The sequence below is a fragment of the Bidens hawaiensis genome, unplaced genomic scaffold, assembly GCF_021521415.1.
Source record: "Bidens hawaiensis isolate Kalapana, Puna unplaced genomic scaffold, B.hawaiensis_p1.1 tig00017459_1, whole genome shotgun sequence".
Taxonomy (NCBI): Eukaryota; Viridiplantae; Streptophyta; class Magnoliopsida; order Asterales; family Asteraceae; genus Bidens; species Bidens hawaiensis.
The window spans coordinates 43932-61787 of NW_027492641.1; positions in this window are offsets into that span (position 1 = coordinate 43932).

Below are 17856 nucleotides of genomic sequence, written 5' to 3' on the forward strand. Positions count from 1 at the left end.
ATGGTGAAGTCCGGGTTAAAACTGTAAGTAAGTTTAATAAACGACATCTTTTGACTATTTGCTTGTTACTTGTTATTTTGAAAGTTTGTTTGATAGAGCTTTAGTTTTATTGAATGTTTTAAGAAATAATCTTGAGTAAAAAGTTTTAGGATAGAATATCCTTGCAAAAATGATTTAAAAATCTTAAATCCTTAAGTAAAAGGGTCTACAAAGATCTTAGCCAAATAAATGTAAATTGACAAGTAGAAATCATACCATATGGTCTAATTAGACCTAGGTTACCATAAGTAATGATCCTTGTAGAAATAAGTTATTGATTTTGAATCCATAAGACTTTGTCTTCGTGATGAACTTAGAAAATCTGTTGCAAATAACTCGTAATGTTATCTGGGATTAAACCCATTAAGCTGGGGACAAGCCCAAATAATAAACTGGGGACAAGCCCGTGCAACTGGGGACAAGCCCGTGTAACTAGGGACAAGCCCGTGAACTGGGGACAAGCCCAAACTGGTGTTAAACTGGGGACAAGCCCAAAACTGGTGTTAATCTGGGGACAAGCCCAAAACTGGTGTTAATCTGGGGACAAGCGCAAATATTGGGACAAGCCCAAATACTGGGGACAAGCCCAAATACTGGTGTTAATCTGGGGACAAGCCCAAATACTGGGGACAAGCCCAAACTGGGGACTGGCCCAAAGATACGGATGTCACATAGGGACTCGCCCAAACCGGGATTTAGCCCAAACATGAGATAACATGAAAACGTTATAAACCTTGGCTAACATGAAAATGTTAGAAACCTTTGTCTTGAGATAACGTGAAAACGTTATAAACCAGTGGTATGGTACGTCTACCATAAATCGTAGGAACCTCCATATAGCCGAAGACAACGAAATTGTCAGCCACTAAGCGTGTACTGGTCCCGCAGCCCCGGACTATACGTTGGATAACGTGCGCTCCAAGCGAGAGTGTAGAAACTCTATTTATAAGAAAGGTGAAAACCTTTAAACCTTAGAGGATATGACCATCAGGGGTCATACCCAGACGTGGGCTAGGCCAAGAGAAATAGTTTAGTACCTTAAAGATGAAGGAGAGGTGGCCAACCTCTTTAGACATTTGAACATCTTACTAACATCCTGCATTGTTACTTAAAACTTGGAAGATACAAAATGTTAAGAATATGTTATCCTTAAATAAGTAATAAGAAATTTAAAAGGATAAGTTATCAGATAGATATTACCAATTTTGTGGATCCTTGATCCTTTAAGGATACTTGATCCTTAGAGCATACTTGATCCTGATCAGAAAAAGTATTTCTTGAGGTGGATAGCATTCCATGCTCTTGGTAACCTGTTGTCTTCCATTGTGAGAAAATGATATGCCCCTTTTCCTGCTTCCGACTCGATCAGATAAGGACCTTCCCACTTGGGTGCTAGCTTTCTATCTGCCGGATTGGTTGTGTTTCGGAAGGCTTTCCTCAAAACTAGATCCCCTTCTTGAAATCTTCTGATCCTTATATTTTTGTTGTAGGCACCAGCTACCCTTTGTTGATATGTTGCCATTCTGATCTTGGCTAGGTCTCTGAGTTCTTCAATAGTATCCAAGTCTTCAAGAAGATTTCTTCATTGGCCTCTGGATCACGAATGCTTGTTCTGGCTGTTGGTACCACCATTTCTGTAGGGATAACTGCTTCTGACCCAAACACTAATGAGAAGGGTGTTTGGGCCGTTGCATTCTTGGGTGTTGTCATGTCAGCCCAAAGAACATAAGGTAGCTCTTCAGCCTACTTTCCTTTTCTGGATCCTAGCTTCTTTTTCTAGTTGTTGATGATGATCTAGTTGCTTGACTCTGCTTGGCCATTAGCTTGAGGATGCACTGGAGCAGAGGTAATCATCTTGATGCCCCAGCTATCACAAAAGTTAGTGGTTCTTTTCCCGATAAACTGGGAACCATTATCACAAATAATTTCTGAAGGGATACCAAATCTAGTAATAATGTTTCTTTTAATGAAAGATATCACCTCTTTTTCGTGAACCTGAACAAAAGCTTCTGCCTCTATCCACTTTGAAAAGTAATCAGTCATTGCAAGCATGAATACTTTTCCTCCTGGTGCCTTAGGCAGTTTACCCACGATATCCATGCCCCACTTTATGAAAGACCATGATGAGGCTATAGGATACATAGGTTCTGCCGGTTGATGAAGGATGTTTGCATGCCTTTGACAAGCATCACACTTCTTTGAATATCCCATGGCATCTCTCTTCATTGTTGGCCAGAAATATCCTGTTCTCAGAATCCTAGAAAACAAAGCTCTACCTCTAGTGTGATTACCATAATCACCTTCGTGAAAGTCTTTGAGCACCTCTTGGATTTCAGGAACCTCGATGCATCTCAAGTATGGACCTGCGAGAGATTTTCTGTATAGCATATCATCTAACAAAATATATTGTGATACCTTGAGTTTGAAGGATTTGGGATTCTTCGTAGCTGGGATTTCTCCTGTTTGAATGTACTTCTTAATTTGGAGGATCCAGGATCCTTGGCTAGTTGAGGATAATGGATCCCAAAGCATGATCTGTTTGTCAGTTGTTATCTCCCCAACTTCCTGTTCTCCTATTGCTGGCGAGAGTATATGGATGATTGGGATCTTCGTATCTTCTGGAATTTTCAAGGATGAGGCTAAATTTGCTAAGGCATCTGCCCCAACATTTTCTTCCCTTGGTACCTAAACAATTCGAAGGATTTTGCTAATTCCTTCACAATTTCTAAATATTTGATCATATTTTCACCTTTTACGGTATAAGACCCGTTAAAGTGGTTAGTTATAAGTAAAGAATCCATATAAACTTGAAGATACCTGATCCTCATTTGTTTGGCTAAAAGCAAACCTGTGATAAGTGCTTCGTATTCTGCCTCATTGTTGGTGGCTTAGAATGCACATGCAATGGACTGGGGTATTATGTCCCCCTGTGGCTATTTCAGTAGTATGCCCAATCCCATTCCTCTTATGTTGGATGCTCCATCTGTGAAGAGGATCCAAGGATCCTTGGTTTCTTCTAGTTGTTGCACCTCTACATCAGCTTCCTTTTACATGTCACTGCTGAAATCAGCCACAAAGTCTGCTAGTGCCTGCGAAGGATAGATGATCCTGGCTGAACCAACGAGAATCCTTGAGTCTGTTGACCCATGGATCCCTGTTGAAGGATAGATGATCCTGGCTGGAACAACGAAGATCCTTGAGTCTGTTGACCCATGGACCCATCTTGAAGGATAGATGATCCTGGCTGGAACAACGAGGATCCTTGAGTCTGTTGACCCATGGACCCCTGTTGAAGGATAGATGATCCTAGCTGGAACAACGAGGATCCTTGTGTGAACTGAGCCATCCTGGACTGGTGAAATCCAGCACCCTGGGTATCAGGGGGTGTGATCCTCCGTTGGCCTCTTAGTCTTCCTGAGATCTTCTATCTCACAAAGGATCCTCTGGTTAGTCTTGTTCTGTTGATCCATGTATGCTTTAACCTGCGAAAACACAGATGAAACATCATTGTTAGTATTAACCATCAGCGCAGCAGCAGTTTTCGAGCTCTGGAAGACTGGTAATTGCGTCTTGCTTCCAGCAGCAGCAGCCCTTGGTGCTCCCGTGATTGGCGGAGTCATCGGCGGCAAAGTTCTTGATGAGAGAGAAACCGAAGATGGCATAGTTGATGAAGTAGGGGTTGATTGAGAGGCCATTGATAGTGATATGGGTATGAAATGGTTGAAAATGATCGGAATAATACGGATTATAGCACCAATTGCCCCACGGTGGGCGCCAAATTGTTTTGGACAAAAATCTGCTAAGGATAATGTATCCAAATCTGTTATGTGAGGTTTAGTGATAAAACGATAACAACGATTATATGAACGAAAATGATATGAACACCGTGATTTGTTGCGAGGAAAAACCCTTTGATCTTGTTCAGATCAAAAGAAAAAAACCCCGGGTGATGACAACTCGTCGATCACCACTTTATTAATATCAAAAAAGGGTTACAATGGTTGTGGAGATTAGATCGATGTTACAAGAATTGCTAATGTGTATAGAGAGTGTTCGGTTCTGCTCTAAGTGTGTGTGTGTGTATACAGTGATGAATGAATCTCCTAATCAATCATAATCTCAGTATATAAAGAAAAGAAATAATAACTAACAAATAAGTCCTAAAAATCCGCAACTCCTCCACTAACCACTCCATATCTTTGACCACGTGCATAATGGAGTCTTGTAGCGAAAGTTTAGGCAGACTTGGTCCTTGGAGCCGTTATATATAGATCTGGAACTCTTCAGAAGGATAATTGATCCAGACACGTCTTCAAGGATAACATATCCTCAGTACTCAGCTATTTGTGCCTCAACAAGAAGTCCTATAAATCTGCCATCTTCCCACTATCTTCATCCACGACTTTGACCACGTGTTTGACAAGTCCAATAGCGAGATATCCGGTAGAATAAGTCTTGGAGCTGTTGTACTTATTAAATAACAACCTACACACAAGAAACAATTGTTAATAATACCAATTACTGAGGATCCTTGATCCTGACAGGATCTGTCTAAGGATAACCGATCCTAGAACATATGTCAGGATAAAGTATCCACAGTGTCAAATTTCCATGCCCTAACATTATAGTACGATACCGTTTACAAAACTAAACAAATACAAAAATTTTTATTCAAAATTGATATGATCCAAAGTCTTTAACGGGTAGTTTGACAGGTCTTCATGTAGTATCCTTGTCTTGTGTCTTCATCACATTTGGTCTTCGACTAAGCACCTTGACTACAACAAAAAAAACAAACAAAATGTTGACGGTTGAGACTGAGGCACGTGTTTAACACGCTTCCCTTAAAACAGATTCCGCGCCTTTACTTAGACAACACGTCTGTTTCTCAGGGTACAACAGCCGAAGCAGTATGTACTGCCAGGGAAGGCTTCGTGCCCGAGGCTACATTGGATACTTTAGTGTGCTTGAACTTGATAATATAAAGATGAAGTTTAGAGAGTTTTTCATCTCTAATATTTCTTGAAAAGAATTATACAAAGCCTTCTTCTTGATGATCATCATTTTTTGTTCCAAGTCTTCTCTCATTCACTTTAGGAAAACTTATACAAGATACATGGATGAGTGAAAAGTCTCACTTAATTTGAGACATAAACTCTAATAAAACACATTAAGTGACATAAATAAAACTCTACTCAAGAGTTTATTTTTAATTCACCATATTAAGAGTTTTATTAATAATTTCACTAAAATAATAAATAAATATCCATTCATCTTAAAATAAATTTCCAATATCATATACACATTGGTGTATTAATTAATCAATATTTATAAATGAACATGGGCGTTTGTTTACAATTTTTGACGTATTTGGAATCACAATTACGTGTGAAAAGGGTATGATTTTAGGAAAGTAAATGGCTAGAAGGTGAGTGTGATTAATTCGTTGAGCTTGAACCAAGACTACTTTTTACTCATCTGGGTCGGGTTTTAGAGATGTGTTTTTGCTAATAACTTTGTGATGCCTTTTCCCCGGGATCTTAAGATGATGGGATTACAACTAAGCGTGCTACTTTGGTCAAGAAATCTGCTGGAACATTCATGGAGATGATTAGTTCTTCCTATTTACTGTCTGGCTTCTTTTTTCTCTTGATTATGATCTCAAATCTTATTAGCAGCAACAGTTTCTCCTCTTACTAAAGTTATATTATAATTATAACCTTTTATTCCAGTTGGAATTTTAAACATCCTTAATGAGTTATTTCTTACATTGGGACCGTCAGGTATAAGCGAGCCACGTAGGCTGGACATGCAAGCACCAAACCGTCCTCTAGTGAGATTCCGTGAGTAGTCACTAGTGAGCTCACTCATGGAAGTGAGGCAGTGTAAGATTCTTTTCTTTGTGTTTTCTATTTTTTGATAAGTTACAAAAATAAAAGAAATCAATATTAGGATTTCGACTGGAACCTCTAAAAATAATCAACGGTGTGTTTTGGGTTAAAATTTCTTTACTCCTTTAATGAAGTTGTCATGTTTAAATTTAAGTAAACATGTTTATACCGTGTTCCCGGGTATCACTTAAGGAAAGAAATGAAAGTAAAGGGAGAGAAAGATAAGAAAGAGTCATGTTCAAATCAGTTTTTTTTTCATATATTATCAAGTCTCTCTAACGACCCATGGATCCATATTTCTCATCCTTAACCATTTTCAATTATAAAATTAAAATGAATAAAAACTAATTAATTGTAACCATAGAAAAAATTAAAAAACTCCATTTACATTTGCAATTGTGGGCTAGGTTTTGGTAATTCAATAGATCCAAATTAGGTTAATGTCGGAGATGAGACCCACTCTACAAATCTATAATTGATGATTTGATGTTTCGGCAAGTGTGTAAATAAAGAAAACAAATGGAATTATGATTGCTTGTTGTGTTAGCAGGTTGTTTTGGATAAAAACCAGCTAAGGATAATATATCCAAATACGTAAATGTGAGGAATAGTGTTATGCTAATAATAACAATTATAACTTATAAGAACGAAAATGGAATGAACAATGAGATTTGTTGCGAGGAAAAACCTTTTGACCTTGTTTAGATCAAAAGAAAAAAAACCCCGTGTGATGACAACTCGTCGATCACCGGTTTATTAATATCAAAAAAGGGTTACAATGGTTGTGGAGATTAGATCGATGTTACAGTAGTAGCTAACGTGTATAGAGAGAATAGTGAGTTCTGCTCTAAGAGTGTGTGAATACAAGTGATATATCTAATCGATCATATCTCGATGTTTATAAAGGAAATTACACATAACAATAACTCCTAAAATTCCGCAACTCCTCCACTAGCCACTCCCATCACTTTGACCACGTGCCATAGAAGTCTAGTAGCGAAATAAGTGGAAGACTAAGTCTAGGAGCCGTTGCACTTGATAAATATCATCTTTCATATAAGAAACAACCGTTAACAACACCAAATACCGAGGATCCATGATCCTAACACAGCTCTGGAACTCTTTGGAAGGATAATTGATCCAGACATGTCTTCAAGAATAACATATCCTCAGTACGCAATTATTTGTGAGTCAACAAGAAGTCCTATAAATCCGCCATTATCCCCACTAAACGTGTTACAGATTTTACCACGTGCTGAAGGTGCCTTGTAGCGAAATATTAGGTAGACCACGTCCTATAGCCGTTATACCTGTTTTGGACAAAAATCACTCAAGGATAATGTATCCAAATCTGTTATGTGAGGATTAGTGCTAGGATGATAAAAATGAATATGTAAGCGAAATAATGATGAACACAAGGATTTGTTACGAGGAAAAGCCCTTGATCTTGGTCGGATCGCCGACACAAAAACCCGGGTGATGACAAATCGTCTATCACCACTTTATTAATCAAAAAATCAGGTTACAACGGTGGAGATTATGATCAGTATTACAATGATTTCTAAGTGTGTGTGTGTGTATTGCTGTTGTATTCGCAGTGGATTGTGTGTTCTTCGTAGCTGATCATAGCCTCTATATATACATGAGATACAAATAAGTAAACTCCTATTTTTTAGCCACTAATCAAGCCATTCCTTCATTGTAATTGTTTCCTTAATTATCCACGCGGTTTGTTGACTTGATTGCGAGATTATAGGTTGGACTTGGTAACTAGCTGTTATTCCTGCCAAAAATATCAAGATAACAAAGGAAAATCGTTAATAAATAATAAGTACTGAGGATCATTGATCCTGACAGGATCTGCAACATATTCTAAGGATAATTGATCCATATTATATGCCAGGATAACATATCCACAGTGTCAAATTTCCGTGCCCTAACAATTGTCCCCAAAATGGCGGTGGTGATAAGATCACAGCTGTCATTTTGCCTTTGAAATCAAACTTCCTGTAAAAGAAATGAGATTTGACAAGCTGGGCATAATGGAGTTTCCTTGGGAACTTCCCTTCCGGCTGTATATCCTTCTCCCATAAGTATTGATCCTTTTATGATCCTCGTAATTGAATTTAGGATACCTGATGCAAATAACATATGATATTAACTGGGATTAAACCCAACAAACTGGGGACAAGCCCGTGTAACTGGGGACAAGCCCGTGCAACTGGGGATGAGCCCGTGTAACTGGGGACAAGCCCGTGTAACTGGTGTTAAACTGGGGACAAGCCCGTGTAACTTGGGACAAGCCCAAACTGGGGACAGGCCCAAAGATACGGATGTCAACTGGGGACTCGCCCAAACCGGGATTTAGCCCAAACGTGAGATAACATGAAAATGTTATAAACCGGTGGTATGGTACGTCTACCATAAATCGTAGTATCCTCCATATAGCCGAAGACAACGAAATTGTCAGCCACTAAGCGTGTACTGGTCCCGCTGCCCCGGACTATACGTTGGATAGCGTGCGCTACAGGCGAGAGTGTATAAACTCTAATTCGTAAGAAAGGTGAAAACCTTTAAACCTTGGAATATTTGACCATCGGGGGTCATACCTTAATCGTGGACTAGGCCAAGAGAAATAGTAAAGTACCTTAAGTGTGAGGGAGAGGTGGCCAACCTCTTAGACATTGAACCTCTTATTGAAATCTGCATTGTTATTTAAAACTTGGAAAAAGACAAACATTAAAAATATATTATCCTTAAACTAATAAGAATCTGAAATGAATAAGTGCTTGGATAGATATTACCCATTTTAAGCTCCTTGACCCTTTAAGGATGCTTGAATCTTTAAGGATACTTCATCCTGACTAGAAAAAGTACTTCTTGAGATGGATAGAATTCCATGCTCTTGGTAGTCGGTCACCCTCCATAGTAAGTAGATTATATGCTCCCTTTCCTTCTTCTGATTCGATCTAGTAGGGGCCTTCCCACCTAGGTGCTAGCTTCCATCCGCTAGATTAGTTGTGTTTTGGAAGGCTTTCCTCGAAACTAGATCTCCTTCTTGAAATCTTCGAATCCTGATATTCTTGTTGTATGCCCCAGCTACCCTTTGCTGATATGATGCCATTCTGATCTTAGATAGGTCTTTGAGCTCATCAACAGTGTCTAGATCTTGGAAAAGGATTTCATTGTTGGCTTGAGGATCACGGATGCTTATTCTGGCAGTAGGAACCACCATCTCCGTAGGGATTATAGCTTCTAAGCCAAACACCAATGAGAAAGGTGTTTGACCTGTTGCATTCTTTGGTGTTGTCCTATCAGCCCAAAGAACATATGGTAGCTCTTCGGCCCACTTGCCTTTCTTGGATCCTAGTTTCTTCTTCAAGTTGTTGATGATAATCTTGTTACTTGATTCTGCTTGACCATTAGCTTGGGGATGAATTGGTGGAGAAGTAATCATCTTGATGCCCCAACTGTCACAAAAGTTAGTGGTTCTTTTCCCGATAAACTGGGAACCATTGTCACAAATAATTTCTGAAGGGATACCAAATCTAGAAATAATATTTCTTTTAACGAAGGATATCACCTCTTTTTCGCAGACTTGAACAAATGCTTCTGCTTCTATCCACTTTGAAAAAATCAGTCATTGCAAGCATGAATGCTTTTCTTCCTGGCGCTTTAGGTAGCTTACCCACGATATCCATGCCCCACTTCTTGAAAGGCCATGATGAGGATATAGGATACATAGGCTCTGCTGGCTGATGTAGAATGTTGCCGTGTCTTTGACATGAGTCACACTTCTTTGAATACTCCATAGCATCTCTCTTCATAGTTGGCCAGTAGTATCCTGTTCTCAGAATTCTAGAGAATAGGGCTCTACCTCCGGTGTGATTACCACAATCTCCTTCGTGAAAGTCTTTGAGCACCTCTTGAATTTCAGGATCTTCGATACATCTCAAGTATGGACCTGCAAGAGATTTTCTATACAGAATATTATTTAATATAATGTATTGTGATACCTCCATTTTGAAGGAACTTCGTGATCGGGAGGATCCAAGATCCTTTATTACTTGATGGTAATGGATCCCAAGGCACTATCTCTTTGTCAGTTGTTATCTCCCAAACTTCTTGTTTTCCTATTGCTGGTAAGAGTATGTGGATGATTGGGATCTTTGTATCTTCTGGAATCTTCAATGATGAAGCTAAATTTGCTAAGGCATCTGCCCCAGCATTCTCTTCTCTTGATACCTGTGTAATACTAAAAGAATCGAAGAACTTTGATAGTTTCTTCACAACATCTAGATACTTGATTAGTTTTTCACCTTTAACAGGATATGAGCCATTAAACTGGTTAGTCATCAATAACGAATCTACATATACTTGAAGATACCTGATCCTCATATGTTTAGCTAATTGCAAGCCTGCGATCAGAGCTTCGTATTCCGCTTCATTATTGGTGGCTTGGAATTCACATGCAATGGACTGGGATATTATGTCCCCATGTGGCGATTTCAGTAGGATACCCAATCCTGTTCCTCTTACGTTGGATGCTCTATTAGTAAAGAGGATCCAAGGATCCTTGGTTTCTTCCAGTTGCTGAACCTCCAAATCAGCTTCCTCTTGCATGTCACTACTGAAATCAGCCACAAAGTCTGCAAGTGCTTGGACTTAATGGCTGTTCTGGGCTCATACTGAATATCATATGCACTCAATTTCACAGCCCATTTGGCCATCCTTTCTGACAATTCTGGTTTTCTAAGCACATTCTTAACAGGATAATTAGTTCTTAAAATAATAGCATGTGTTTCAAAATAGTGTCTCAACTTGGTTGAGGCCATAATCAAAGCAAGAATTAATTTTTCAAGGTGAGAATACCTGACCTCTGCATTTAAAAGGCTTTTACTTATGTAATATACCGGGTGCTGTTGTCCTTCATGATCCTTGGCTAGAACAGCACTGATTGCATTTCCTGACACGGCTAAGTATAAGGACAGCGACTCACCATCTATTAGCTTCATCAAAGCAGGCGCTGAGGATAGATAATCCTTAAGAGCCTTTAGTGCATCTTCATGCCTTTGAGTCCATTCAAACTTTGTATTTTTCCTCAAGATATCATAGAAGTCTTTACACTTCTCCGAGGATCTGGAAATGAATCTGTTGAGGGCAGCTATTCTTCCCGTCAGTCTTTGGACATCTTTAGCATTCCTAGGAGACTTTAAATTAATGATGGCTTCTATCTGCTCAGGGCTCGCTTCTATTCCCTTTTTGGTCACCATGTATCCTAGAAACTTTCCAGCCTTAACACCGAAATGGCATTTTAACAGGTTCAGTTTCATGTTATATTGGTCAAGGATATTGAATTCTTCTTCAAGATCTCTTAGGTGATCCTCAGCCCTCTTCGACTTCACTACCATGTCATCTATGTAGACTTCCATGGTTTTGCCTAACTGATCCTTGAACATCATATTGACCAATATTTGATATGTTGCCCCTGCATTTCTTAGTCCGAATGGCATAACAATATAACAATATATGCCGGTATGAGTCATGAATGTTGTATCCTCTTGATCAGATGGTTCCATCTGAATTTGTTGAAATCCAGAGGAATCATCCATAAAGGTAAGCATTTCATGTCCTGCCGTTGTGATGGTTCCTGGACGGATCGTACACGGGATGTTCTCTAACAACGCAGGTGCGGAATCCCTGCGTAGGTAGATTACGAGTGTAGATAAAGAATAACACAAGCAATGAATCAAACACGTAATATTATTAACCGAACACGTGACTCGTAGTCACTATTACAGACACTGGAACTAGCAAACACGTCTGCTTAAACTCGAACACTTGACTGAAACCCTAAACGAACAACCTTTTTACGTTTCGGCTGAAACAGTGAATATATACACGACAACTTCGCCACAGGCGAAGTTGTCTGTAACTTCGCATATTCAACAAGTTCGCCTGAGCGAACTTGTTGACAACTTCGCTAGTTACACAAACAAAAACATAATCAAATACACAATTACAATACAGACTCGATTACAATTACAAGACTATGAACTACTGACAAACATGTACCAACAGACTCCCCCTTGGCAGTAGCTTCATATCTTGATTCTTCAAAACTCGAGTCTTGTAATCTGCATCTCTAAGCGTGCGCCCCTTCTTTCACACATACTGACACTACACTTTGATATCTCCTAGCTTGATCCTTCCAAGCAGGAATGTAGAAGATCTTCTTGTTGTTGAGTACTTCCAGATCAGCTTGCGACAGGTTAACAAGATGCATCGGGTCGTAAACCCGAAGCAGTTCTTGTTCATCCTCGTCCTCCATTACTGCCTCTGCAGTCTCACAGTCCACAAACCACCATTTCAAATCTTTCAGCACATCTCGAGGCATAGCTTTCATGGGTACCTCCTTGATACATCGGACTGGTTTGTACTTCATCACCATCCACGGTTTACCATCTGCTCTCATACCTCTCTCTGTATCCTTCACTAATTTTCCCTTTTGTGGCTTTAGCAACTCAAACTTCTTTTCTTTTACTCCTTCTTTCCACATTATCTTCTCAATCATTCTAGCCATATTGTCGTTGTTTCGGTTTATCAGGCCCAACCTGGCCAAATCTTTTACTTCGCATTCAGGCAATGTGTTGAACGATCTCAACATTCTCTTGAAATACTGAACACCATCATAACGCTTCACCACAAACAACTTGAGCTGTTCATCATAGATCCAACAAATAATCCCCTTTTTCGCCTCTGCATACCCTTTAATGTTGTAGCTCTTTCTGAACATGGTTGGAACAGCAGGCTTCTTGGTCTTGACAAACCAATGAGCATATTCTTCCTTCCATCTAGGCTGCTCTTCCCACATCGTCTCATCCAACACCGTTTCATCACCAACACCCGACTTTTCCACTTCGGGAATGTCATGCTCAACATCATCATCCATTATCTCACCTTCTTCTAACACATTTTCCACATTAATCTTTTCCCCAATCCTCTCAATCTCATCCACGGGCAACACGTCGTCATCATCCATAAACTCATCGTCTTCCTCATCATCCAACTCCTTTAAAGCATCGATAACGTCCTCAACATCAGCATCATCACCCATACCAACAACAACATCACCAGCTACATCTGTAGACTCCCCCTCAGTTGTGGAAGCCCCAAGAGCCTGAGAGGTTCTTGGCAGCTCACCACCTGCACCCGAAGGTGCATTGGGATCATCGTCATGATCTTCTCGTCTTTTCGTTCTCAACTCATCGCCCCTACACGTCTTCTCCCCCTGAGATGCCAAGTAATCCTTGAAGGCATCTATTATTCGTCCATGTTCTACCAGGAGGGCAGCTTGTATTTGATTGGATTCCACTAGGCGTTCAATAGTCTTAGACTGTTCGGCAACAATACGCTCTAGTGATGTAATCCGTTCAGCATCTGAAGTAGGCAGTGGAGTTGGCGGAACATCAGTAGCAGAAGTGACCGCAGGTGGTACACTTGGTAACCCTGCAGTTGTTGTGATAGTCGAATCAACGAAGCGTGCGACTACCACCGGTGGATCAAACGGTTGTGGTGGTAGAGACACCACTGCTGGAGCTGACGCTTCGACAGTCGTAACCTGTGCAGTAGTAGGAAGAAGTGACATACCTGACAAGACAGGCGGAGCAAAACGTACATGCCTTGAAGTCTCCCCCGCTCCAGTAGCCATACCTAGTCGTTCTCGTCGCGAACGTCTCATCACAAGTTGTACCGCTTCTTCCTCATCTCCCTCCTCGTCCTCAACTCTCGGCCTCTTACCCGAAATCCTTTCACGAGTCACCATTAGCCGTCTGGCCTCAGCAAACGTTTCATCTAACTCGGATTCAGCTACCGAAGTAGCTGCTGTAGAAGCATCCATAACTTGAGGACCCGAGATATCCATATCAAACAAACCGTGTCCACTGAAAGCAGCATCCAGATCAACGTTTTCAGCCGTGGACATAGTCTGTGCAATAGTAGCTGGCACAGCAGCAGAAGATACAACAGGCGCAGCTGATACAGCATGAGGTGCTGCCGCCTGATGTGGTTGCGGATCCCTGAACTCGTCCCCTCCTGCAGGAACATACTCCGGGTTGATGAGATACCCGAAAAGTGGAGTATGCCTTGGACGGCGTTCAGGGTTGCTACGAGTGCTCGACGTCCTACATTGAGCAAAAATACGCTTTGTTACACACTCAACATATCGAATAGGGCGCCGTTGCGGTAGAGACGGAGCGACATGATTAATAATCATTTGAAGAAATCGCGGATACATGATAAATCGTTCTCGCGCCGTCGCCCGTCTCTGACGATCAATCTCATAGAAAATCATCTGACTAAAAGAGTAACGACGATTGTAAGTCAGGGCCGTCATGGCAGATTGCATCGTCGCACCCATCCCGTCTGTTCCTGCTTTCCTGCCGGACATGCACACAATTAACACGTGCATCAGAAAACGCCATTGGTCCAGCAGAAAGCCTTTCCTCCTCTGCGAGTCCCCCAGCGGACCCGAATAACCCATTCTCAAGTATGCTCCGTCACGGAAAGGAGCTACGAACTCCGTTGGGTCGTCTCGTGTCTCATTGCCGAACTGCAGAGCCAACCGAATGTCTTCCGAAGAAAACTGTATGTTTTGACCATTGACGGTTGCTCGCATCACTGGAGGCTCAGGTCTGCAATCATAATACACCGTCTGCCAGAAGTCTTGAATGTTGGGCAGAGATATGGGTAGTGTATTAGTGATCGCGTGAAAAACTCGTGATCGTTGGAGAAATGTGATAATCTCCCTATAGTCTTCAACGCCTCGTGCGTCTGGATCCAAAGTAATGTATTGGTTATGAGCTGGAAAGAATTGTCGTTGCTCATCACCATCATCACCACCAGTTCCTCCAACTGCAGCCATATCTGCACAAAACAAATCAAGTTAGAGACGTTTTACGTAACTCACAAGTTCGCAGTGTAGCAAGTGCGAAGTTGTGATGTAAGATACACAGGCGAAATTAAAGTTGAGGCGAAGTTGGGGACAACTTCGCATCATCAGTAAATTCGTCTAAAAAACAGTTAAAAGAAAAGGATATAGGCGAAGATAAGGATAACTTCGCCACGGCGAAGTTACAGTTAAGTTCGCCAGGGCGAAGTTGATGATAACTTCGCCACGGCGAAGTTGATGATAACTTCGCCACGGCGAAGTTGTGGTTAACTTCGCCCAGGCGAAGTTGTGGATAACTTCGCCCTAGGCGAACTTAAGCGTCTGGCGAAGTTGAGATTAACTTCGCCAAAACCATAACTTCGCCTGAAACAGAATCGGCGACTGTTCGGATTCAGAGGTCGAAATCCGATGTTTTCGGACCGATTTGACGATATAAACATGAAGAACAACATATCTCAATGGTGTATGGACGAAAAGGTCGTCCATGAACACGTAACGTGAGGTCGAAAACCTTGGTTTCGCGGGTTCTTCGAGTGTTCGACGACCCGAGGTCTCGAACCGGTTAAAATTATAACGAGAATGAAAGGATGAAATCGACAACACATACCACTCAGTATAGTAGAAACAAGGAACAAAAGATCGAAATCGAAAGTGTATATAAGAAAGGTTAACCGGAATTATGGTTAAGTTCGCCGGAAAAAGTTAATAATAAAAAAAATTTTACTGTTGAAAACCCCTTTTATAGGGCTGAGTTGGTTCAGGCGAAGTTATTCTTAACTTCGCCTAAGCGAAGTTAAGTACAACTTCGCCGATTCAACAACTTCGCCCGTTATTTACAAAAACAGCCCTTTCAGTTTGAAAAATCTTGAATATATCCTTATAAGTTACCAAAAAGAGTTAAACAAAAATGATCAAGACCCAGTAACCAACAATAAAAATATAACTACAAAAACAGAAAATACTTATATAATTTTAACGAAATAAGGGATCAAATTTCAGTCTAGTCAGGGACCACTACGTTTTAGAAAAGATCCGAATAGGAATCATACTAACTATGTGACTGTCACTTGGATCCGTGTTTGGCTGTATAGAGAAACAGGTTGTAAGCATGTAATAACTTAAATGGTTTTCATTGTTTCTGTGATACGGATTAAGGTTCAGTTAAGCTCAAAAATTTAAGTTGGCAACAACTCAGAGGTAATGATGCCTTCTATCTATTCTCAAAGCGTATTTGGCTATACCCAAGTCACCCCGAATTGACTTCGACCCATAGTGTCTGATTAACTTGTAGATACTCGTTGTCTGCTTCCCGTTTTCTTCTTACTCCAAACTTGAGAAATCTTGAGACGTTTCGGTTCTCGTGTTTATTGTCACTATTTCTCATAAGTACAAAAATTATACATGTATTTTTTTTTTTTTTTTTTTTTTTTTTTTTTTTTTTTTTTAATCAAACATAAGAATTTTCATCGGAGTACTAAATCACTGCAAGTCCCGAATCTGGATCACTGCAGTATCTTGAAATGCTTTCTTCACGGGAATCAGAACACTCACGGGCTCGTGTATGACTGGGTAGTCGCTTTTCTGCCTATCCTTCGAAAAGATATGTATGAAGACATACAAAACTCTTAAGGAGTTTCCACGTAAATTCGAGTAAATTTAAGTTAGTATCACAACTACTTTTACGCACCATTAAAATTACCATGACATACAATGACTGTTCTAAAGCCTTTTAAGCTTAATAACTTCACTAGTTAGGCACACATAGTCAGTATATATATCATTTTCCAAGGTTGGATCAATTTTCTTTTAAACACAGCAAAGAACTTCTTACGAAGTAATAGACTTGAAAAGTAATTTCATTTCCCTAAAAAAAATTTTGAATTCAATCACCCCAATCATGTCAAAGTCATCAGGTAAACGGCTATCCTGAAGATCCATTGGATCAGCTGGACCGACCACATACAAGTATGTGTCCTTCTTACTAAGAATGACCGACTAATTTTCAGCAACTGAAAGAAAAACATGTCAACACTGCCCCAGTTACTTTCAGTCTTCCAGTTAATGGCTATCCTCATTTCCTAAGTCGAAAACAAGGACCAAAACATATCCGAGGAGATGTCCATCAAACTGAGGTAACCGACTAATTTTAAGCAAGAAAGACACCTTTTTTTTTTTTTTTTTTTTTTTTTTTTTTTTTTTTTTTGAATCAAAAACAAAGACATGGTTACTCGGGATTGATCATCCCATTTAGCTCAATTAGGTTTTGAAATCTGGATTTATCAAACGCTTTTGTAAACAGGTCAGCAAAATTTTCAAGTGTATCAACTTTTTCGATCTTGATCAGTTTCTTCTCAGCACAATCCCGTATGAAGTGATGACGAATGTCAATATGCTTAGTTTTACTGTGCTTCACGGGATTGTTAATTACTGAGATGGCGGCAGTGTTATCAATTAAAATAGGAGTGAGTAAGAAATTCAGACCATAGTCGCGCAATTGTTGCTGAATCCATAAAACCTGAGAGCAGCAGTTGGATGCTGCCATGTATTCAGCTTCGCAAGTTGAAATTGCAACTGATGTCTGTTTCTTGCACTGCCAGGAAACTAATCTTCCTCCAAGAAACTGACAGCCTCCTGTTGTTGACTTCCGACTCTGATTACAACCTCCATAATCAGAATCTGTATATGCCACCAGTTCAACGTCTCCTCCCTTTGGGTACCACAATCCTAGTTTCGGCTTGCCCTTGAGATACCGCAAAATCCTCTTCACACCTTTCATGTGAGATTCCTTTGGGTTTGCCTGAAAGCGAGCACAAAGACAAACAGAAAACATTATATCAGGCCTAGAAGCAGTTAAATACATTAAAGAACCTATTATCGCCCGATACAGAGTAGGGTCCACATCTGCGTCACCATCTGATTCAGCTCCCAATTTGTGATTGACGCAGATTGGAGTGTCATATGGAGAACTGTCCTCCA